Source organism: Neopsephotus bourkii, unplaced genomic scaffold (genome assembly GCF_033783945.1).
Source record: "Neopsephotus bourkii isolate Nb327-2 ecotype Australia unplaced genomic scaffold, CSIRO-AGI_Nbou_v1 NB_1663, whole genome shotgun sequence".
Lineage (NCBI taxonomy): Eukaryota > Metazoa > Chordata > Aves > Psittaciformes > Psittacidae > Neopsephotus > Neopsephotus bourkii.
Window position 1 is genome coordinate 8,014,313 of NW_026902137.1, and position 23,684 is coordinate 8,037,996.

General features: G+C 45.6%; 1 long non-coding RNA gene across 1 annotated transcript; it reads left to right on the forward strand.

Annotated features, from left to right (window-relative positions):
* The first annotated feature begins 13,846 nt into the window (after positions 1-13,846).
* LOC133224152 (uncharacterized) lies at positions 13,847-21,617 on the forward strand. Its single transcript, XR_009728779.1, has 3 exons — positions 13,847-13,936; positions 14,545-14,772; positions 21,076-21,617. It is a non-coding gene; the product is annotated as an uncharacterized LOC133224152 (long non-coding RNA).
* The last annotated feature ends 2,067 nt before the right edge of the window (positions 21,618-23,684 follow it).

Genomic DNA, 23,684 nt, shown 5'->3' on the forward strand with positions numbered 1-23,684 from the left:
GTGGCCAGACTGCTCTTCACATCTTTAAAGCACAGGAACAGTTTTACATATGTCCTGTGAAAAAACAACGCAAGCTGATGATCTATGTTTTCCCACCCTACATAGCATGAGCTGCTGTCTGAAGCTGTCGAATATGAAGATTTAAGGTAAAGGTTCTGAATTCAATTCAAAATGTCAATATGTAAGTTTGTAACAAATGAAACATTTTTCAATTACTGGTAATATGAAACAAACTAGTGGGAAATAGAAATGGCAATCTTTTTAGGTAACCTGAAGGCCATTTCCAAGAGGCACTGTGCATTAACTAAGCAGTGAAAATTTTTACATCACTATTTTCCCCTGTGCCCATAATAGCATAAAATAAAAAGATTTTAGATAAGATTTCATTCAGTGAATCAATTGCAAAACCACACAGAGCCTTAGTGGCCATTCAGTCCTCAATCTAATGGAAATTTTTACGAGGATGTCAATGCTAAGTTGATTCCTATAGCGGAAAGCACATACAAAGGATCCAATTACAGATGGAAACCTTTTGCTTTCTAAGAGACTTTATTAACCCCTAAAGCACTGAATAAGCAAGGGGTTAGTGAAGAGTTTGCTGATGAACTGGATGATGGTTTCTAGCTGACTGCTTCCCCCACCGTCAGCTTATTTTCCTTTTTCCTTCTGTGAATAGAAAAGAATATGCTGCACTTATGGTAATTAACAGTCATAGTGAAGCATTCAGTGAACGTATTGGATCCTAGAGGAGGTACAGGCTGGTTACAACAACTGTAGGAGGTATCTACCTCATATTTTAACCTTAAAATAAATCATCCCATGAAAATGGTCAGCAAAGAATAAAGTTCTCGTTAGGCCTTCTGCCTGGAAGTCCTCAGTGGTTTGGGAACTTGTAATGTGGGAATGGGACCAGCAGCAGCAAAAAGTCAGGGGGAGAAAGAAGGCTGATAGCATCACCTGCTGAAACCTGCACCAAAGCACCATCGGGCTCAGGGGGCTCCCATGGTCCAGGAGGCAGTGTGTTGGTACTCTGAGCTCGCTGTTTCACTGTGGTTTAGTGGCAGACGGGGGAGCATCCTCCAGTTCAGATTCTTCCCTTCAAGGTGCCTGAACAGCAGAAAAGCTTTGCAGTAGTTCCTAAAGCAATAAGCTTGGACAGGGGATGTGCAGGTTTGGAGTTCTGTTACAGGCCCATAGGAAGCTTTTCCTAATTTATGTTAAAATGTTGATTTCATTGACAGCACAGAAGCACTTTGCCTGGTGACTCCTGCCTTGTCTGGGTGACAAGCAAAGCTCAGGAGCTAGACTTTTGGTGAGGAGCTCAAGACTAAGAACACCAAGGTGGATGTGTGCAGGGCTTGTAACAGGCAGTGAAGTCTGCAGCGTGTGCTTGCTGCGCTGGTGCTGGGGATGATCCTTTGACAGAAGAAGCAGAGGAATTTTTACGTCCACTGCTGAGCACTTTCTGTTGTGCTGTGTCTTTGTCCTGCTAAATTTAACCACCTCCTATCAATGCATTACTATCCTTTATCCCAGGACTATATGCACCATGTACATATATACATATATATATATAAGCCACTGTCCTTAACTGTGTATTATACCTGGAAATGAAAAAGTGAAAAGGTATGGCTGGTTAGAAGAGTGGTCAGATCTAACTTAATTTCATAGCAATAACTCCTGATTCATGGTGGAGTAGAGCAGAAAAAGGTCATGGCAAAAGTGTTTATGAACTGAACTCCTAACTGAAACCCTAGAGATGGTGGTCCAACCACAAGCTTCAGATCCTGATCCAGGTTTCAAATGCCCCAAAGTTGCAGTGGGTTCAGATCTAGGCTTTTGTTCTGAGCTCATAAGGGCGTAGTGAGAAGCCAGGCATGGTATTTGACAGCACTTATTCAGTGCTCTGCTGACACTGCACATATGAAAACAAGCACTATGTGCCCTGGGCAAGCTGGCCAGGCTCCAGGTGGGAGTTTCATCCCTGTGGAAGAAATGTAAAGAAGGCCTGAGCCAGGGTGCTGGATGAGTGCATGTGTCTGCGAGTGTGCATGAGGGGCTTTTGGCTTCTTGCTTTTTTTCAAATGAAAAGCAAGATGAATATAGGGTCAAAGCTCTTTTAATCTCCACTGATTTTTGTTTGTGTTGAAGCTGTGGACATTGGAGACATGTGGGAATGTCAAAAATGCCTTGTGCAAGCCAAACTTCCTCATTTATCCCTTGCATATTTTGAAAGACTTCTAATCTTTTTCCGCTAAGTCCAACCTTGGTCTCAGATGATGGGTAATGAAGTTTTTTAGTGTTTATCCTTGCAGGGTGAGCTCCGTAGATAACTCTTGGTACTAAGGGATAACTCCAGTTATTGGTCAAAGATAGGGATCCTCTAAGGACAGAAGCTTTGTATGTTTGTTACTGTAGGAGAGAAAGAGAGCCACCAGGAAGGAATGTGTTGCTCAGACCCTGGTTGCCCCAAGGCTGTGGGATGCTGGCAAACCCCACTGGATTTTCCCTGAAGGCAGACGGAGCAGTCTCCTGCTGTTGTGACTTCCCAAACCAATAGACACCCCGAGAGTTTCTTATGAATAATGTTTTTTGTGTCTAAATATAGGACTAGCCAGAATGCAGCTCTAGGGCTGGCTTTGTCCCCACCATCCACTGCACTGCAGAAGGGAGGCTCATTTGGGAGCAGATTTACTTCCATGGGGACTTGCTTAGATCTTATTTCCCGGCCCTGCATTTCTTTGCCTTGTCTATCTGAATAGAGTTCAGGTCAGCTTGTGCTCCGATGATTACAAGAGATCCATGATACACTGAAGATTGTTTTACATCTATGAACTTAGTTTTTCCCATTCAAAATGACTTGGGATTTTGTCATTCAGCTTTATTTGGGCCAATTTATACGGCCCAACTTTGCAGTTTTAAGCTTAAATAATTCAAAGAGTGCTGTCTTGGGTATACCAGCAGCATCAAAGTCTCCATCAACAGTCAGTAAATAAAGTAGCACACAGGCTGTGACTTCTAATGATAAATACTCCCAGTATACTGTGATATTCTCTTCTGGGGCAGTGATAAACTGTATTGCTGTTGTATACAAGGAGAGAATATCCTGCAACCAAGAGCAGCTATATTTAGCAGACAGACAACTGCAGCAGGCCATGGGGAGTGCTGAGGTGGCTGTAACTGATACCCCAAAATGGGGGTCAGTAATTTGACCTTTCTGCTTGGCAGCCAAGCAGCTGAGTCTTGTTGTTGTCTTTTTGGACAAATTACAAGAGCAGAAGAGCTGCTGCCTGTTTAGAAATTCTCTAATCTAATTGCTATAAATTGCCAAAAAGAGTATTTACAACAGACTTGGGAAGTTCATCACAGGCTAGGCATACTTCAGAGTCTCTGCTGAGGGAGCAGGCACAGCTGTATTTCCCCACAGTATGAAAATAACACAAACTTTGAGAAGACTTAATTGTGGGAAAACACTAAAAATAGACATTTCCAAGCAAATCTTGTCTTTTAAATGGTCTTTGAATGTTCTTTGTAATACCATGAAACAACCTATTTTAATCAAAACATGTTTTATGAAGTTAAACTGCTTTGATTTTTCTGCCTGCCTTTAAATTGAAAGATGGGGCACATTTCCTAGAATTGCATTTTCATGCTAAATGACACAAGTAGTTTTGGTAATAAAGATTAATAGTAGGGAAACATCCTTCTAACATGGCCCAGTCCCAGAGTTCTCCAAGTGACTGGAAAGTTCCTTGGGCCCACAGCAGTTGGAGAGAGCAGTAACATATCCTTAGCAAGCTTCTTACTGAGGACAGCTTGCAGCTTCACAGCCCAGGGACTGCCAGAGCCGCAGCTCATGCCAGCAATGCCAAATGGGACAGTAATCACCCAGTGCTTGTGCCCAGTATGGTCTACTTATCATTGTGGCGGCATGGTCTTTTGTTCAGTGTGCTTGCAATGAAAAGACAAGGATCTATCTGAAATACTATTATTATTTAGGTTTTATATATATCTCGATAATTCACTGCTGCAGTTTTCATCATGTAATTCTGAGATTATAATAGCAGACCTGGTTTTGAGGACGAGGGGACCTCATAGTTACCTGCTCCATCCTGCACCATTCCCTTTAACATGAATCAGACACATGCAGATGTTGGAGAAATCACCACATAGTCAAGTCCTTTTAGAAAAAAGGGTGGCAGGGGTGTGAGGAGCTTTCATAGGTTCTCAGAAGAAATATCTCCTCTGCTTCCATGGCAGGCCTAATATGTTGACTTTTCACATACCCACTGCTGCTGGATTGGCTTTTATTGGCCTTGTCTCTCCTGTGCTTTGACTGAACTTCAGCTCTAATTTCTTACAGCGCTCCTTACGCTGCGGCTAATGCCACTTCCCTGTCATTAATTGCCTCGTTCATGAGCCCTACATGAGTGTCACTTTGTTGAGCTGCCAAGGTGTGTAGGATATAATGCATCTCGCTTGTTTTCTTTTCCTACCCTCCTGGCCCTGAGCCAAAGAAACGCCATCACCTCATCACCTGCAGCTCTCCTGTCTGTATCTCTCGTTTTAAATTAAATCTCACCTTTTATTTCTCTGGCATGGCAAGAATCCTACAGCTATAGCACTTTAAAGAGGTGGCTTTGACCATGATAGGCAAGGACATGTCTCTCCACATGTCCATGGTCTTTGCTTCCTTTCTGCTGCATGTGCATAGGTGGGCAAGCCAATTCCCTATGGATTTTGTGGAGGCAAATACTGGGATTGGGAAAACTATTTAGGGCAGTAGGTTGAACTGACTAACCTGACTAGTGTCCAGATTTGGGTGAGAACAAGTCAATTTGCTGCACAATTTCAGCATGTTTCACTATGACCTGGCAAAACGCTGCTTTAAAGAACTTCAGGATATTTTCTATGATTCAAGCACCACTGCAAACTTTGGATGGGCAGTTTTGGTGCCACAGCTCAGCATTTCTCTTGCATATGCTCACTGGCTGCTCTCTGGGCATTTTATCTTCCTACTTGATAACCCAAGATAAGATTTACAGTGAATTGAAGCGTGGGCTACTGGTGGCTGGTTTGCGCTGTGAAGTTGTTGATGCAGAGATTGAGAACTGGGCTAGACTGAACTTGGGTTTGGAAAGCTTTTCTGTACCACGCTGGGCAGATATATGTTTGGATTCTCTTCTTGTTTATGTATTTTTCTTGGCCCCTGCGACTGTGTCTGTATTGTGATTAAAAAGTATTTAATTAACATACAAAAATAAAATTAAAATGTGTAATAGTTATTGTAAAAATAAAACTGTACCAAAGCACTCAGGCAAACAGCGCCCTGGGGAGCTGGTAAGCTTGGAAAAGCTGGAAAAATACAACTACAACTGTAACAACTTCTCCCAAGAGGGGTACAAGAAGCTAGAAAAATAAAACCCACCATCTACTGCAGCCAACAACCACCCTGAGGGCACCAAGGCAAGGAAAACAAAATGTACACCCAAAGCTAAAGCAAGAAAAGAGCCTTTCCTCACACTTGCTCCCAACGAAGATGAGCTGGCAAAGCCAACCAGGCTTTTCCTGGGATTGCAGTGTTAGGAGATGCAGAGATGGAGTTATGGCCCTTTAAGCTGCAAAGTGCATGCCACTTGAGAGCCAGCTGCTTCTCCCAAGGTTGTGTTATACCCAGTTCAATGTCCTGGCATAAACCCTTCCCAGTTCTTTGTCTCCAGGTACGGTGTAGCCATCCCCTCTGCTGTAACATCAAGGAACACTGCTGTGGTGTGACAGCCCCTGAAGGTATGCAGTGCCCCAAGTTCTTGCAGTCTTCCAGCATATCTTTGTAACTGGGGAGCAGGGTCTGATACTGTTGTGAGAGATGTGTGACACTGGAAGGCAGCCCAAACAATCGTGGTGTAGAATCCACACTGCATCTCCCTCAGGTACTTGAATGCAACATGGGGTGTCTGGGTCAGGGTCCCTGGGACCTTCCAAAACCAGGGATCACAGCTCTTCCACACCAGCAGCTCTTCCTTCCCTGCACTCTTCTGTTTTTACTAGCTTTATTTCCAAACAGTAAGTTCTTACTTTTCTGCCCTGGTAGTAGGTGGGATTAAAATGCTTGAACAGAATTAGCAAGTGAATATGAGAAGCAGAGAAGGGCTTAGAGTGGGAAACCTGGGTCAGGGAGATGGGCTTTGCAATTAGTCTTGCATGCTGTGAGGCTGGGGATTGCCATTATCTCTCAAAGACCCTGTCTTATCGTGAGCCCTTTGAAACCATACTTCCTCCTCCCTGTCCTGGACGTTTCCATTGGTCAAAGGCTCCTGTTCACCCCAGGGGACCTCAACCATTCTGACTAAGGGACCTCCACAGTGCTGAGAGAGGATGGGAGATGCAAGGAGAGCTGTGGGCTGTGAACATGGGTTATGAGGGTCCCTGACTAATGGCATGTGGGGTGGAAGGGACAAGGAGGGAGCTGAGAGGATGCTTTGAATGTGAGGTGCAATAAGCCAGAGTCCACCACAGCTGAGTTGGGGACCCCTTTTGTGGGCAGAGCAAGCTTCAAAGGAGACTCTGTCCAGAAATGTTTCTGCCCTATAATTTCTTCTGGCTTTTTGCATTGCCTGAAGGCTCTCTAATGCACCAATGCATCTTTCTTAACTGAGTGATTTAAACCTCTCTAAGGCTTGAATACATAAACTCTTCTAAATTGCTAGAGCCACATTTTTACTCCCCTTAAAAAACAAGTGTAAATTCCTCATGGCCAGCCACTTTTTATGGATCCCTTCAGTGCTTTTGTGAATTGCAAGGTCCTTGGGCCCCAGCCATGAATATCAGGTTTGCAGCAACTGAATTATTTTCATGATTAAAGATAGTAAAGGATTTACAGGCTTTTTTGCCTTTTCATAGAGCTCTCTCCTGGTTGCAGTTGTCCTGAGCTCTGTTGTATTTCACAGAAAATGAGCTGGGAATTCATTCCAAAGTAAAAGGTTCATTTCAAAACCACAGTAGAATTGTGAATATAGTGGCATAAGATTAGGCTTTATTTTTCTGCTGGTACCTGTGGAGGCAGAGTCCTGATCTTTTGTGCTAAGAAACTCACCAAATGTGAACAGTGAGAAACCACCTTTCCTTCTTCTGCCAGGGGAATGAAAATGTCTTTTGCTACAAAAAGGGACATCATTTGTCTATGGCCAACCTTCTGTCTACCTTGTGCACTGGAAATCATGCTCTGTTTTGCATGTCCTTTCCCCACAGGCTTTGGGCAGACCTTGTGCTGTTAGTTTATTTCATGCCCTTTTCTGCAGGCTGGGATGGTCTTACTGAAAGGCTCAAGAAGACACCTGCATGATGGCTGAGTACAGAACAAATTGGGCTGGATGAATCAGCCTTGATGAATTCAGATCCATCCTGGACAGCGGACCAGAACAGATCAGTTGCTTGATGTGACAAAACCATTTGGTGGTTAATGTCCCTATCCATATTTATCTCTACAGCCTTTGGCATTCCCTGGTGCTGGTCCAGGCTGGAAGCTGATGTACCAGGTGCTGGAAAGCTCATATAGAAATAGCCAAAGCTCTGATGTCCCCTGGGCCTTGACATCACCCTGCGGGGGCTGAGTTGGTTCTGGGAAGCTCTGGAAAAGCATCCTTGGGATGATATTGAATCCCTTCCAGACAGGTGCTAAATTTGGCCTTCCTGCTGTATGCTACTAGAAAGCAGAGATTTATGAGCCAGCTCCATGATATATAGCATTTGATCCTAGTCGTGATGGCTTGAGAGGTCTTGGACCTTGAATTTCTGATCCCTTGGCCTATCAATGCTGTGCTGGCATGGCTACAGGGCAGAACGTGGCAAGTCCTGCCAGGCCAGTAAAGTGTTTAAACTACTGATAAATGTGAGCTTCCTTTGCTCCTTACCCGTCATTTGCCTCCGTTTATTTTCCTGTCACTGAAATCACTCATTACTCCCAGTGAAGCTGCTCATGAACCTTGCTGAATTTCTGCAGCCTTTTTTTTTCTTCAGGCTGAAACTTGGGTCTGGCCTTATAATTACAGTATTATTAATGTATTTTTATCATTGTTAATTATTTTTACATGCTGAAATTGATTCAATATGCTTGGAGCTGCCATGCTGGAACATGCCTTGATTCTCTTCCAAGCTGGAGCCCTTGCGCACCAAACGTGGAGAGTTCCAATGGCCTTAAATCACTATAAACCTCACTGAGTGATTTAAGTTACTGGAGTGTATTCAAGTTTTTATAAGCCCTCGAATGTGAACCCTGCTTGGATTCTGGGTATGTACAGTGCAGCAGGATCTAAAATGATTTGAGTGCTCGACATATTTTCTAAGCCCCCGGCTGGCTGGGGAATAATCAGGCTTGTCGGGCAGTGCACTGCGCAGGGACTTCGTATGATGGGAACCATCACATTTTAAAGATGCTTCTAATTCCTTTAAATTGAACTATTCCTACTTCATTTTAAGGGATTTTGGGTAGAGCTTTCTGTGTGGTTTGGAGGATCGGTGGTATGATGGAATGCGCTTCATCCAGGGTTGATGGATTGACTCCTGCACAAGGCCAGTCTAAAGGCAAGCCGTCAGCACCCCATCTCTGGTGACAGCCAGTGGGGTTGTGATCTGTGCCAGGACCCGCAGGTGTCAGGTGAGCAGAGGGATGAACCCTCTTCTGATCACCAGATCAGGTTCTAAGTCTGAGTCAGGTGTTGTCCATCCTGATCCGCGGTTAGGGATGTCCATGCATCAGAACAAGCAGTCCCTCCGATCAGGAGGGCAGCAGGGACATCAGAGGGTGACATCCTGAAGCTTTTCAGCTCCTTTTTGTTTTAAAAGTTCTCAGGCCATGAAGAAGTTGTAAGAAGGCAGGTGAGAGGGTGGCCATGCAGTGGAAGGAGATGATCAAAGTGGGTGTGAGAGGGAGCATGGCAGAAAGGCTCCGTCTCACCCTGCCTCTCATCAGTATTGCTCAGCAGTACTTACCATACTAAACTTGGGAGCCTGTCATTGGGCCACCAAATGCAGAGTCCTGAGATAACTGATGGAGCTTGAATACCTTCCTGAGCCTTTTAAGCAGAAGCTGCAGCCTCCAGCTGTGGCCAGCATGGTTTGTGATGCCCCCATTCATAGCAGGAGCGTGGAAAGGGAGAGCAGCAGGTTCAGGGACACTCAGCTGCAGTTCCAGCAGGCACCAAAAGTAAGTGAAAATGCAAAATCATCTAAAAGCTAAAAAATGATCTTGGAGTAGAGGTATTGGTGCAAAGCAACATGAGTCACAGCTCTGAGATGCTGACTTTAAGGCTGGGTGGATTGGAGACAGCAGAGAATCCACAGTCCTGCAAAATATTTACTCGTTTCAGATTTCAGTTTTTATGGACAACTGCAAAACATCTCCACTATAATTCCTTGAGCTTGCAATCAAATAGCAAGCTCTTTTTATATTCACAAGTGCAGCTGCTGAACACATTGCTGTAGCTTGGAGTTTGGCCTTGAATTGTTTCATTTGGTTTGATATCATTAGGTATATATTCTGTGTACGTTAACCTGTTCAGTAAAACATCTAAGGTTTGTACCCATAAGAATAATTCCTGCTGCTCCCACTCAGTCAATAATGACAGCCTTGAGACCTGTGAGTGCCAAGGACCTTAGAAAATTCAGATGCTTTTGGTTATGTGCCTATATGGATTTAATAGTCTCAGTTTATTAAAAACGTAGGGTTTTAATCCTAATGAACTAAATTCTGCCCTGAATTACTAAAATGTAAACCCAAGGTGACTTTAAATAAAACAGAGAGAACCTGAGTTTTACCCGCCTATCAGTGGGGGTAGAATTAGGCCCATTATACTGCTCAAATCACATTTTAATAGTAAGAGATAGTTTTATTAGTTGTCTTAATGACAGCGCAAACCCCAAACTACTGTACATTCAAGGAACAGGTTCTTATATTTTAAACAACATATAATTCTTCTTAAAACCTCTTTTATTAAAAAGTTTTAAGAATAATATTAAATACATAAACAGCTATGTTAATTAGATTATATAGTTAATGTACATTGGAACTATGACTTATTGCAGAGTTACTGACCATGAAAGCACATTTTGATCATTCCAGGCTGTAATCCCCACTTAATCCATCCCCAGTCTGTCAATCAGTGGAATACAATCAGGATATTTATGATCACATCAGACCAGGGATCTGGAAGAATTTAGCAACTTTGCAGAGCTGAATCCAGAAAAGGGGGAAAAATGTTTCCACTGGCAAAATGAATCGCTGCCAGGAAAAACATTATTGTTGACTTGGCCCATGTAATTGAATTTTCTACTCAGGAGTAACTTACAAACCAGCAACCAGGAGAAATTATCAATACTGGGAACTCTCATAATAACAAAGCAGAGGAGTTTTACCTGGCACAGCACTTTTTTAAATCATGTTTTTTCTTTTTTGAACGTAGTGCTGTGGTTTTTCCCTCCCCTGGCCATCATGAAATAATTCAACTCCCTAAGGCAGCAGGAAAAAGCATCCCTTTCTCGGGCCCCCCTACCTCCTGATATCCACCACAGTCCCTGTTTCAGTGACTGCAAGCACCTCCCAGCACGACCCATGTCTCTTGTGGACAGGGGAGACCTGAACATTGTTGGGGCACCCAATCCCCTGCACAAGTTAGGGAACACTTCCGGATCCACAGTACCTTTAAACACCTGATTCACATCTCAATATTCTGTAAGGGATGTGCTATTTGATACCAAAATACATGGCAGTAGTGAAGGTGTCCTACAGGTATGGGATATCTCTTGTAACAGAAGAGACATAGGGATGGTCATCTTTTGCAGACTGCAGTGATTGTCTCATGGGGTATTTCAATACCCTCCTGCTTTGAAAACTTTTTCCATGGAAAGAAATGAAGAAACAAACTGTTAGGAAAAAGGATGTATTGGAAAGAAGGGAGGGGACCCTGGAAAACCAGTTGATGAACCAGTACAGTTCCGCTTGGGTGGGGGAAACTAAATGGAGCTTTACAGATGGGGCATACATGCCCTCTCTATATTTCCCATCAAACCCAGGATAATCCTCCAGTATATAGTCATGATCTTACCTCTCAGTGACAGGATGTGGTAAATGACTTCCACTATGGACGTGTTACTCTCTCAAGCAGAGAGAGAAACTGAGGTGCACAGGGTTATCACCCTCCTTGCAGTTGTTCATAGCTATACCTGGGCTGTGATTTTTACGTCTGTTTAGACAACCAAACCAGGTATTTGGTTACCCAAAGAACACATAACAGCTTGATCTGGACATTTCTGCTCTAACAAATGTGAAGCAGTAATTATGAAGACTTTTGCCTGCTAGCTGACGTGCAGCCCCTGCGATCAAGCTTAGCCAGTAAATCACTTTTTCCTCCAAAGCCTGAATGAATGTAAGCACGTTTCACACTTTGTCATTTGGTTATGATTTGGTCCTTTGCCTGCATGGCAAAGGGCTGGATTCCAAAAAACGTTTCTTCTGTGAGCTTCAGTGATTGGAGCTGTGCTGAGCTTGGATAGGCAATCCTGTGATGAGCTTTCCAAGTCCCAGCTGGCTTTTTCACAATCTTCCCCTCTTTGGGCTCAGGCAGCTATTGGAGATTATGCTCAAAGAATGGGCTTGCTGGGCTCTTGATGTTGACTCCTCCGAGGCATGTTTTTCTCAGTTGCTACTTTTCACCCCTGACTTGGAACAGTCTCAATAACATTGTCAATATGTGAATATTTATTCATTTTAGTTAGAAATATGAAATAGAAAACAGCAGAATAATCAATAGTCAGAATAATCGATATTGTTTGACAGGATCCATCTGACAAAAACATTCAATCAACACCCTTTCCTTGCTCTGATAGCAATAAAGTCCTTGGAATGGAGCATTGTCAGAGGATTAGACTTCTGCTTGTAAAAGAAATGCCTTGGCAGTTTGTTAGCAGCATGATGCCATTATCTTGTTGACAGTGCTCTGTGTCATTGATACTGTCTCTGATGCAGCTTCTTTTCTGCCACTATTTGTTTTCATTAAGGTTCCCTCCAAGCTCTCCCTTTTATAAGACATTTTCTTTCATTTTCTTACAGGTATTACAGCATCTCTTGATAAAAAGGTAAAGTAAAATGGTCTCTAAGGGTGTTTTATGTTAAGTGAGCTTTGAAAAGAAGAAGTAACCAACAGCACCGGAGCCTTTGCTCCCTGTAGTACAACATGGCTCCTTGCTTGAGATCTTGCAATATGTCAGTTGTAGTTTGTTTCTATCAGAGTAATGTGGTAGTTGTATATATGCCACTCTCAGGAATGTAAATGCTTCGTTAGTTCTGTCCCTGTCCTGAAAAATCTAATATGGCACAAATAAAGTGCGGTAAATGGCTTCATGGAAAGCAGATGTGAGTGGAAGCCTAGACTCCTACCAAGGCTTTAGGGGACTTCAAAGTCTGAAAGAAAGAGCTGAACAAAATATTCAACTGTGCCAAATTTTCACTGTTCTTGATGAAAGAGCAAATGTGAGGGAAAAAAAAGAGAAAATCTGGCTCCTTGTTTTAATTTTCTACTAGCCTAGGGCAAGGCTTTTAGAAGGAATAAATTACAAGCAAACAGGGAGAGAGACTGAATGGAGCAACTGCTGAACAAAGGGCGTTCTTGGAAGGGTCTGTTTTAGAGAACCTAGAAATTGTCAGCTCAGTTATCAGGAGGCCGCCTCCCTCCCTGCTTGTGAGCCGGCTGCTTTTGAGCAGCGCCGCAGCTCCCCATGAGCTGACTGCATGCAAATGCCATCGCTGCACGGTGGCGGTGAGCGCTCGGGAAGTGTCCGCTGCAGACGTGTTTTGTAGGACAGCCAAAAGGAGAATGCTTTGAAAAGCTGGCAGCAGATGTGAATGCGACATAAATGACTGCGAACTTTAAAGCTGTTTTCCAGAGCAAGCCGTTTGGGCTGGACTTGGGAATGTGTAGAATATAGATGATGGTATTCAAGAGGCTAAAACATGCCAGCCCTACAAACTAAGATAATTTATTCCTGTTGTTCTGGGTATCGTGTACTACATGAGGGTAAAAAAAATGTGTACAGAACAATCAGATTTTTCTTTCTGCCTCAGATACTTTGGGGGAGTAAAGGCTACAACTTAACACAAGCTGGTCAGAAAATGGAGGAGAAATATAAGAAACTGGGCCGTGTCGCTTGTGGCAGTTTTGAGAAATGATGCTCCATCTGTTTAAGATCTCTTCTATCTCTAGACCCTTCCAAACTGCCCCATAGGTTCTATCCCTGATGAAGATTTGGCTGGCACAGCCTCCCTGGTGGGAGCTGTGAAGCCTTGATTTCTCCACCAGCAAGCAATTTATGATGCTCAGCTCTGTGTTTCCCTTGCTCCGTGTGGGAGTAAGATGCTGGAGAGTCTTTACACACCCAAGGAGGTATGGTTTGAGCTATGACAAATACTATTCTCTTCACTTTTCCTGCTTTCTCATACTTCCTTCTCCAGTTCCTAAAAGAGAGATAACTTTTAAATAATATTAATCCACTCTTAGTTGCACAATTGAAAACTTAATTCATGTAGGTGCTTAATGTGACCAAACACAATGTATTGCTGGAAAACAATCATGTTTGCTTGAGTCTGGGCCAGGCTGCGCCATAATAAGCTGTTGGTGACTTGGCCTACGATTTAGGTGTAACTATGGCGATTTTCAGTTTTGATGGTATTTTTTTGTAGTGGCTATGTACCGCACAAAGAGAAGAAAATAGGGCAGCTGAAGTGGATGAGCAGCGATAGAGGAGAAGAAAAACCTGGTTCTTGCCAACTGCTTAGCTGATTTACCACTCATTTTTCTGCAGTAGCCCAAATACCAGCCTGTATTTGTTTGCTGCTGCTGCCGAAGCCTTCGACCTCAGCCTGCCCTTCTCTCCCTCAGTGCTGACAGTAAGTGAAGAAATGTTAAATTCATTCATCTGCCAGAGATCCCTTTGAAGTCCTCCACTAAAAGCTCTATTGTTTTATTAGCTGTTAATGCGGCACGGGGGAATTCGGCTGTGCATAGCGGAGCTGGGGTGCGGGGGGAGCCCTTCCTGGTAATTTGTCACTCTTTAGAAGCATGACACGCTCTGCTCTGCAAACACACTGGCAAGTTGGAGAGCTCGGGGCTGAGGCTGGAGCTGCTCGGGGCTGGGAGCTCCCACCACCATCCGCAGGGATCCCAGGGCTGGAGGGGCTGAGGGATTAGGACAGGCTGGGGTCACACACCTTTGTGCTCTCTGCTGGACGTTATGCAGGCCAAGGTCAATGCTAAATTACAGGCTGTGGGATTTTGCACAGAGCCAGCCATGCTGGCTATAGGCTGGCTGCAGGCTGGAGGGGGTCTGCTTGTCTGAGTGGGCAAATGTGAGGCATGTTCTCAGAGGGGAGGTGACTGCGGATGCAGGGATCAGGGGTACGTTGTCTCTTCACTTCCCTGGGTTAAGGTGGTTTGGTAATGAATGCTTGATTACAGGTAATCTAAATCCTTTTCCTGCCCTTTCTCTGATACACAGTTTGTGGAGCTCCAGAGCACGTGGAGCTGTGAGATTGTGTCTGCCTCCCAGAGACTCTTCCAGCAGCACCAGTGGTGTTAGCACCATGGACCAGGGAGACTGGCTGGCGGCGTTTAGAGGTGATCCAATGCCTGAACCTTCAACACAGCTTCCCAACTAAATGCAACCACATGCTGAGAATGCTGCTAAGCTGCAAGATGAGTCTTTCTCCACATGTACCCTGCAAAGGTACATGGTCAGTGATCCGCAGGTAATTGATAAAGCACCTATTGCTTTTTCCTTTTGGCTTTCAGCACTTTGTATCTCACCTCCCCCACGATGTGGAGGGAGCTGTAGGAACTTGCTGGTGTGTAGTTGTCTGGACACATGTAAACTTTGCAGCTGCAAGCTGGCTCCTGTGCGTGATGTGAAAGCTGGGCACAGTTCACTTATGTGCTAAGGAAGTGAAGTGGATGCTGCCTCAGGCTGTTTATTGCTCAGCCTTGTTGGCAGGTACAAAGGATCTCTGCAGAAGCCATCCATCACTGGAGCTGCTGCTCCCTGCAAGCACAATGCAGTTAATAGCAGGAGCTGTGTCCTGGTAAACACAAACAGGAAGGCAAGCACAGCCGCCTGGTCCCGGCTGCCTGCAGGCAGCCTTTGTATTTGCTTTGCTCTGGTCTGATTGCTTCTCACTACTTCAGCTTGATCAGTCTATCACCAGAGCCTTTCTTTCCAGCCGTTCTTCCCAGTGCCTTACGTGGCACTAAGGCTAAGTCAATAGAAATGCAAACCTTATTTCCTCAGTCTGATAAATCTTGAGAACTCTGCTGGGGAGCTTGGTGGTTTGCAGAACTGCTTAGCTACACTCCAAAGTGCACCTGATGTGAGGAAGCACATTCATTAATATGGTCTTTCCCCGTGATGTAAAACTGCTGCTGTTTGTTCCTGCAAAGAGGGGCAAATGTCTCCAACATTTTCCCATGACAGAAAGGTGAGGGGTCACGAGGAGCTTGTTCACTAACATCCATAGCATGGGAGTGTGCAATCGATTTGATCTGCTGTGCCCCCACCTCTGGGCTTGGATGCAGGGACGCAGGGTGGTACTGGAGCAGAGGGGACAGAGCACACCAGTGGTGAGATCAGCATTCAGTTTTGTAGGGTCCTTTAAAATCCAGTGCCTTCCAAAAGCACTACGCAGTGGTAGAAATTAGCGCCCACTTTAGGGTCCTGATTCAGCAAAACACCTACGAGACTTCTGCATTTGTTCTGCATAAAATATGTCACTTGCTGCACTGAGCCATTGGGTTTGAAATGTATATCTATGTTGAAGCCTTTTTAAGGTTGTTACCAATCATAGTTTTACAGAGAGGAAACATTGCAAGGCAGTTGTTATAGATCTAAACTCAATGTACAGCTCACACTAAGCTGCTCTTAAGTAGTTTAAAGAGTAGTGGCCTTCATAGGCTTTCTCCTAATGTTGCTAGTGAGCTTGACATCCTTATCATAATCCTTAATGATACAAGTATTTGTAAACAGCAAAAAGACCCCAATAATGCAATAATTATTCAAATGTTTTTGATGCTAGAGAGTTTTTTCTCTATAAAATACAAAAATAGTGGTATCAACGAACCAACATGTTATGTATGTAATTGCATTACCACCTTTTGCAGTGGTCACAGCCACTGCATAAGCAGCCTGGGTTGCTGGTGCAGGCAGGGAATGCAATTGCCATGCCCCCCTCCACAAATCCCAGCCCTTCTCGGAGCAGGTCACTACACCCTGGTGGCGAGGGAGACTCATTGCTACGGCTCATGTAGTAATTAATGTCTTCTGAGCTGCAGAGGGGCACCGTGCACTGCTCCAGTGCACTCCTGGGTTTGTAAAGCCCCTCTGGGATATGCTGTTTTACACCAGGAGGAAAGCATACCCTCCCTACTGATCAGATTCACTGCATTTCCAAACTCCAGTTCTTGGCTGCATGGTTAGATGGGAATTAGGGGTGCCGCATGCTCACATACTCCCCAGTTGTTTGATTAGGGAAGCTTGAAAGTGACAGCTTTTCCCTTTGAGGCAAGAAGCTGTCATTCTGGTACAAATCCCTACAGGCAGCACGCATGTACCTTTCCTATGGCTGCACTCAGCCTCAGGGCTTTTATCAGAGCAAACCTGGGTGCTGTTTCCCTGTCAGCTGGTCATTCGCTCCTGGCTGCCCAAGCTCAGCCACTGCACAGCCCTTGAGCCACCAACTGGAGCCATCTCTGCAGCAGCACAATGGATTGCTTCCTCATCACTTGCTTTCCAAAGTTTGAGAGACTTGAACCTTATCCCAAATTTCTCTGCTATAATGCTTGGAAAACGCATTTAAAGGTGGCATGTACTCAAAATACCGCTCTACAGAAATGGTTCTTTCATCACATTCCCATTAACCTTAGAATGCTTTTAAGTACTCTCTTCTGTGGGAATGAATCTGGGGAATATTTCCAGATACTCAGAATTCTTTATTCAACTCATGGGAACCGGTCAAACCCAAGATATCAGAGTCCAAACCTGACTGGTCTTTTGTCTTCTATAAATGCCCTCCACCCCATTGTTTCTGCATTCCTATTTCTCACTAAAAGGCAGTGATTTTGTGAAGCTCACCAGCACTTCTGGTGCTGGCACGGTGCACAGCCCCTCACTGCTGCATTGGAAAGGTAGGTTTGTGTTAACCATTTTACTTCAAAACATGAGAAAGACATTTTAACAAAGTGGTTTGATACTTCATGCATCTGACTTCCAGTGGAAAAATGGTGTCGTGTCCCGGGTGACTTGTGCCTCCAGTGATGGGTAAATGCCACTGCAGGGCCCTTTCTCTTAGAAAACAATCAGTGTGTGTGCTGGGGATTTCTCTCTTATTTTTTCCCCTTCTGTCTCTGGTCTTACCGCTGCTGTTCATGGGTTGGGAAGCAAATTGAAGAAAAGGCCAAGGGAAAGTTGGGTATTTCTTGTGTGTAGCTTAAGCTGTAATTGCATCAGAAGGGTCCGTGCGTGGCTTGTCCACAGCCCTTAACGTTGGTCGGTGTTTTAAAGCAGAAGGCAAAGACTGGAAGTGCTTCAGCTTCCCTGCTTTCTTTTAGAGAATGTGCATCAAATGGAAGCATGACGTTAAAGTGGTCTGGAGCTGTAGGGGATGTGAAGAGGCAGATTTTAGAGGGGTGGTAAAAGCACGATGCCCGAGGCTGGCGTTTGCATGTGCTTCTCCTGAGTTAGTTTTAGCCTGTAGAGATGGAGGTGAGGAGCAAGGGAGTTCCCCTTATTGAACTGCCGGCATCCAGCGAGGCTGCCTGACACAGGGTCCATGCTCCCTCTGTTGTCACACAGGAGAGAGCAGCTCCTTCCATGGGTGCTTCACAGATCTGCTGAGAGCCAGCTTGCTCAGTAGGGGATGAATGGCCCAGACCTGTGAGCAGCCCCTCAGTGACAAATCCCAGGGAGTTGCCACGGGTTTATACCCACAAAATTCATCTGTTTCAGTGGGAGGTTTGACAGGTTTGAGCCAAGCAGAGACTTTTCCATCCTTAAGCCGTGAAGTTTCGCAGTTGCAGCCAGCCATATTTCCAGATGGGTAAAATTCCAGAGAAATGATGATGGATTTGACACATCTCAAATGATGACAGCAGAGGTGCTGACTTCCCTTTAAATTCCTTCCTTTAACAGAAAAGGTCTCAGAACCTGGCCCACTTCACCGACATGTGCAGTGCTTGTTTCTCTCTGGCTGCATGTCTGGTTGGCTTTGCCTTCCTCCCCCGACTCATAACTCCCAGCTCCTTTCCTGCAGGAAAGATTAGGAAGGATAGGAAGTCGTCTGTGCAGAAAGCATCCCTGGCCAAAGTAAATAAAGGTCACAAGATTAGGCTTCGTCAGAACTTTAAGCCTGGCCCAAGCTAAACAAATGGGCTGTCATGCTTTGGTAAAAGCTCCAGTATGACTGAACTGGCATGACTGCAGTTATGGTAAAGCAGTTAATAGGTTTTGCAATATGGAAGCCTTAAGTTTTGTTTTTAATGCTGCATTCCTGACAGTCAAGACTTGCACTGAACTTCAACTGCTATTAATTTTGTGTGTTGGCCTCCCTTGCTACTATGCAAACACACTTCCCAAAGCACAGCAATGGAAGCAAAACAGCACCATGAGGCTGGGCTGCCCAGGAGAGTCCTTACAGCACAGAAGAACAACATGGGATGGTAAGAAATACCCTGTTGCAGTGTGAACCTGGGTTTCTTGGCTGTTGACACACCGAGTCTTTGAATGAATTACAGATCTGCTTTGAAAACACCTCTGGCTGTCCAAATGTATACATAAGAAAAACCACCAACAGCGCCATGGTGATGGACACCACAGCCCAGGCAGAGTCCTGAGCCCATTAGGGAAGTTGTTCACAAAAGAGGTTATCTGAACCAGTAAATGGGTTCAATCTCCCAAGTTTCCCTGTGAAGAGTAAGAGGTTAATTCACACTGAGGGCACTGGGAACATTTTCTCTTGTAATGACCAGAGCCCATGGACATGGGACTGGCACTGCCCTGTTACACCTCTCTGGAGTTGTTAATCCCCCAAGCACTTTGTCCCCACTGTGCAGGTATGGGAACCAGCAGTGATGGGACTGCTGCTGTGCTGGGAGAAGTGTTGATGCTGTAAACCACACAAAGCTGCAGAGGTCTGCAGCGCTCTGATGTGTTCAATAATTACTCATTATAACCCCAAAAAAATCCCAAACCCCAAACCAACGAGCATTTAAAGTCTTTATGGAACAAAAGCCAGGCTTTTAATATTGTTTTAATGTATTTGACAAAGCTTTAGCTTAGAGCTAAGGCCAGCTCTTGTAAGTGTGCAAGGGTTGAGACAATTTAAAAACCAAAATATTTCTCCCAGTAGAGACCTTGCAGCTTATCAGGTAACTGCCGGCTGGATTTTGGCCATTTTTAACTGGGCATTAAAAGTCTTTTTTGACACTTCCTTTATTCCCCTACAATAGACCCTAACAGCCCCTCTGAGGCCTTCTACAGTCTGATGTGTAAAGTGTAATGGGGATTGGTTTAAAGAGTGGAATTTGACCTGAGAGAGATGTGAGTATTCAGGGAGTACTTAGTCCTCAGCAGCACTTGGGGGCTTTTTAGTTTGTGGGGCACTTTATTACTCATTAGTGCTTGGGGATGCTGCACTCTACTCAGCATGCTGTCCAGTGCCTTTCTCCATTTAAGCGTTGCTGTGTTGTGGCAGAGCATATGGACCCTTCCTCCTCTTCCTCCTCCTGCTCATGGAAGGAGCAGCTGGGCCTGGGGTTGCTTGGGGAAATCAGGGTGTCCCCAAGGGTGTTTGTCAGTAGGAGAGAACCGGGGAGTCATATTGGCCACAAACATGACACCCATGGGTGCGGGGGAGCCGATGATGCTCACTCAACCATAAATACTTGGAGACCAAAGCATGCCCACAGGAAAGCTGTTCATGCTGGTGGGACTCTTGCAGGATTCCAGTTCAAAGCTACTTATCAGTGGAGGCCAGAGAAGTCCTTGTTTCAGCCTTGTCCTTCCCCTCCTCCTCATCCTTGTGGGACAACCAGCAGCAAAGAGCAAGCTGGTCACCCAAACCAATCCCTCAGCTCCTTGCTGCTGGCTGTGTCCCTGAGACAGCCCAGCCCTACAGCAGCCACCACTGGAAGCAGAGGGGGATGCCGTGCTGCTGGCAGGCTCTCCATTATTTTCCATCTCTGTGAGACAGGCCTGGGGGAAGCTGCCAAAAGTCTTGCCCTGCTCTGTGCTGCCCCTTTCTTGCTTTACAGTGCTGGTGAGTTGTGGAGATGCGGTTGTTCATCTTGCATGGTGCAGCCATCTTCCTAGGCAGGGCTGCACGGTGCAGGGGATGAGATGGGCTCAGGGGCAGTGGTAGTCTTTCTCACTTTTACTTTTCCCCTTAGCTTAAATTATTCCCAGACGTGTGAACTCAGCAAACAAGGATCAAGTTTTCTCCACAAGGCAAGGTTTACTCCAGGCCTGGAATAGTGCCTGAGCTTCCCAGCGGTCAGGAAAAAGCTTGCAGGGAGCAGATGAGCGATTCCTTTTGTATTTTCCACCCATCAGGAAAAGCTGCATCTGAAAAAATAATAGCTGAACTGGAAAATAAAATTAGACAACTCTGAACAAATATGGAAACCATCCCTGACCTGGTATTGGAAAAGAGTCTCAAATGCTAGAAAGGAGAGTAGCAGAAAAGAGGGATTGGATAAGTTTTGGCCTCTGTCAGGAATATGGAAGGAATTATTTCATTCTTTTTCCCCATCTATTTGTTCTCTATATGGCATTCTGTGTGGTTAACCCTCTCTCTTTGTCATAAATAGATGTGGCAGAGACAAGGCTTTTTTTTCAGAAGTCCTAACCAAACCATCTGTTTTGCATCTGTGGTTTTGCATATGTAAATATTATTATTAATAGTAGCAAAAAGCAATCATAATGGCAGCAGGAATAGAAACACTATTAATAGTCACAGGCCTGACGTTTGTATTTGTATTGCTGCAGGAGGTCACATCGTGCAACAGGACTCAGCTGTGAGCTTGAGCGAGAACAAAAGGGTGGTTGTTACCCCCAGGAGCTGTCAGTGAGCACCGGCACCCTCAGGGCTCTGGTGCCAGGGTTGTCACGGTGGGGCTGTGGTGTCTGAGCATGAGGATTTCCCCCAGACCCTCGCAGAGGGCTTTTCCAAAGGGAAATAGCTCCTCACAACTGCCGGCTCCTTGCAGCTCCTGCTGTTATGGCAAGGAGAAAACCATCCCTAGTGGGGAGAGCTCAGCTCAGTGGCTCAAAAGGACCTGCAGACAACAGGAAAAACTCACCAGTAATTATGTGATTCCAGCTTATCCAGAGACAGAATTTGACTTGGTAGATCCCAGGACAGAGCAGTGATTTCTGCATCGCCCAGTACTGTACCTGAGGTCTCACTCCCAGCCTGAGGTATCTGATCTCCATAAGGACAACAGGCTTTTCTTGGTGGGTGATCTGTCAGAGCAACCCACTCTGCAAACCATCAACGTCCCGATGGTTGGGGAAGACTTTCTCTTTCTGTCCCTGTCATTAAATGTGACACCAACTCTCCTACTAATTCAATCAGCAGAGGGAAGACCTCAGGAGTGGGAAGGCCAGAGGCAGAAGCAGTAGCAAGAAGGCCAGGTAGGGCAGGAAAAACAAGGGTGCAAGCCATAGACACCAAAGAAGGGGAGCTTGGAGGTGCTTGCACTGAAAGAAGCGCTTTAGAGAGATGCAGTGGAAGGAGGAAGCCGCCACTGCATGCTAGGCTTGGGTCTGATCCGCACAGTGCTGGGAAACACAAGCTAAGAAAACACCCTTCTCCTGCCAGGTTCTCCTCGGGTTGAGCTGGTGTCTTTGTTTCTATACGAAGAACGCTTTTTGTTCAGCTCTGGTTGTTGTGCTGGATCTGTAGTGCATTAAACAGCCCATCTTCTGGTTTGTATTTTTTCCAGTTATCGTATTTCATGTATCCTGGCTCCTTTCATCCAGCCCCGTATCCCCCCGAGCAGAGACTAAGCAGGATCCAGCCCTTGAGCTTGCTGCCTTCATGCGCACAAGCAGGCCATGGATCCCCATCCCACGTTTCTCTGCTGGGAGCATCTGCAGCAGGGACTGACAGCACCTTTTGGTTTTTGTCTGTTACCTAGGTCATGTTACCAGAGCTGGAGCGTGAGGACCCAGTGATGATACATGCTGCCCCTCAAACTCTGCATTGCTTGTGTTCAAGCTTGTTTCTGCAGCCCATCTGGACCAACAGTAGCAAGCCAAGGTCTCTACTTATTTCTTACATCATTCAGATTTTGACTACAGCACACTACAGGAGCGCATGTAAGAGAGGGGGGTGAATTGTCAGTCCTATTCAAGTCAACCCTACCAGTGCACCGTAACTTCACTTCAAATATCCTGCAATTCAGTGCACAGTGTCCCTGCCCCTACCACTTCCCAGCCCATCCCTGTGCAGGTCTGCATTTTGGGACAGGTAAAATGCTTCTCTGTTTGTCTTGGAAATCTTCGTAGACAGGCATTTAAAACAAGGAAAAATCCTTATCAGGTTAAAAAAGGATAAATAACTTTCTTCCTGCTCTGGTATTGACCCCATAGTACAGAGCCCAGGGCAGTGGCTTTTGCAGTTATTTCCTTTGCAGCGGGGAAAGGAGGACCTTGGGGACACTAGGAGGTGAATAGGGCTGCCAGGTGGCATCCAAGAGGGACCCTGCAGGGAAGGGGCAGTAGAGGACCCAGGTGGGTCCGCAGAGGGCCCCGAAATGGGTACCCAACCTGCTCTGAGCTGACCAATAATGAGGGCTGGCCCCTCAGTGTCCTCCCTGTCCTCTGACTGAAAGAGCTGGAAAACAGATAACAGGATAAGGATCATCTACACGCTTGTGTTGTGCACTGCTCCACTTGCTATATGCCAGTCTTCCTGCTAAAAACAGTTGCCTTGGGCACAAACACAACCTTGAGGAAATCCAGGCTTTGAGCCTCTCCTGTATTAGCTTCTGGTTGCTTCCCTGCTGCCTTCTGATGTGATAGCTGCTTTAAAGTGTGGTTCTCCTTTCGCAGGCAAAGCCTGAGAGCAGGTTTCCATTTGAGCAGGTTGATTTACACATTCCCCAGCTCAGAGCCCTGTTTCACAAGTCATCGAGTGCATTGGTCTTCACACCCACCATAAGACTCTTGCTGTGTGTGCCTGAGGAAGGAGCACAGCCCAGAACTGCTTTGCTCAACCCCGTGCAATCCCCCCCATCCCGGCTGTGCTCCTCTCACAGCCACTTCCCTTAGGAAGCAGTGCCCTTGTCCCCAGCCCAAATCCTCCTGAAGGCTTGCCCATTTTCCAAGTGCTTCTCAGTTAATCTTTCCCTACCCACTTAGAGCAGCAAGTGGTGCCTGTGGGTGGGCTGGGGCTGGTGGGGCTCTACTGACCGGCAGAGATTATCCAGCAGCAATTTGGGGCAGGGGGGAGCAGGGAAGCCACTGCCTAATCCATCCCAGGCTGGATGGGTGCCTGGATCATTTCAGCGCTGCTCGGGGCTTTCAGACGATGCTCATGCTCTGCAGTGAGCCCACCTCCTCGGAAAGCTCATGGCACAGGCATCTGTCAC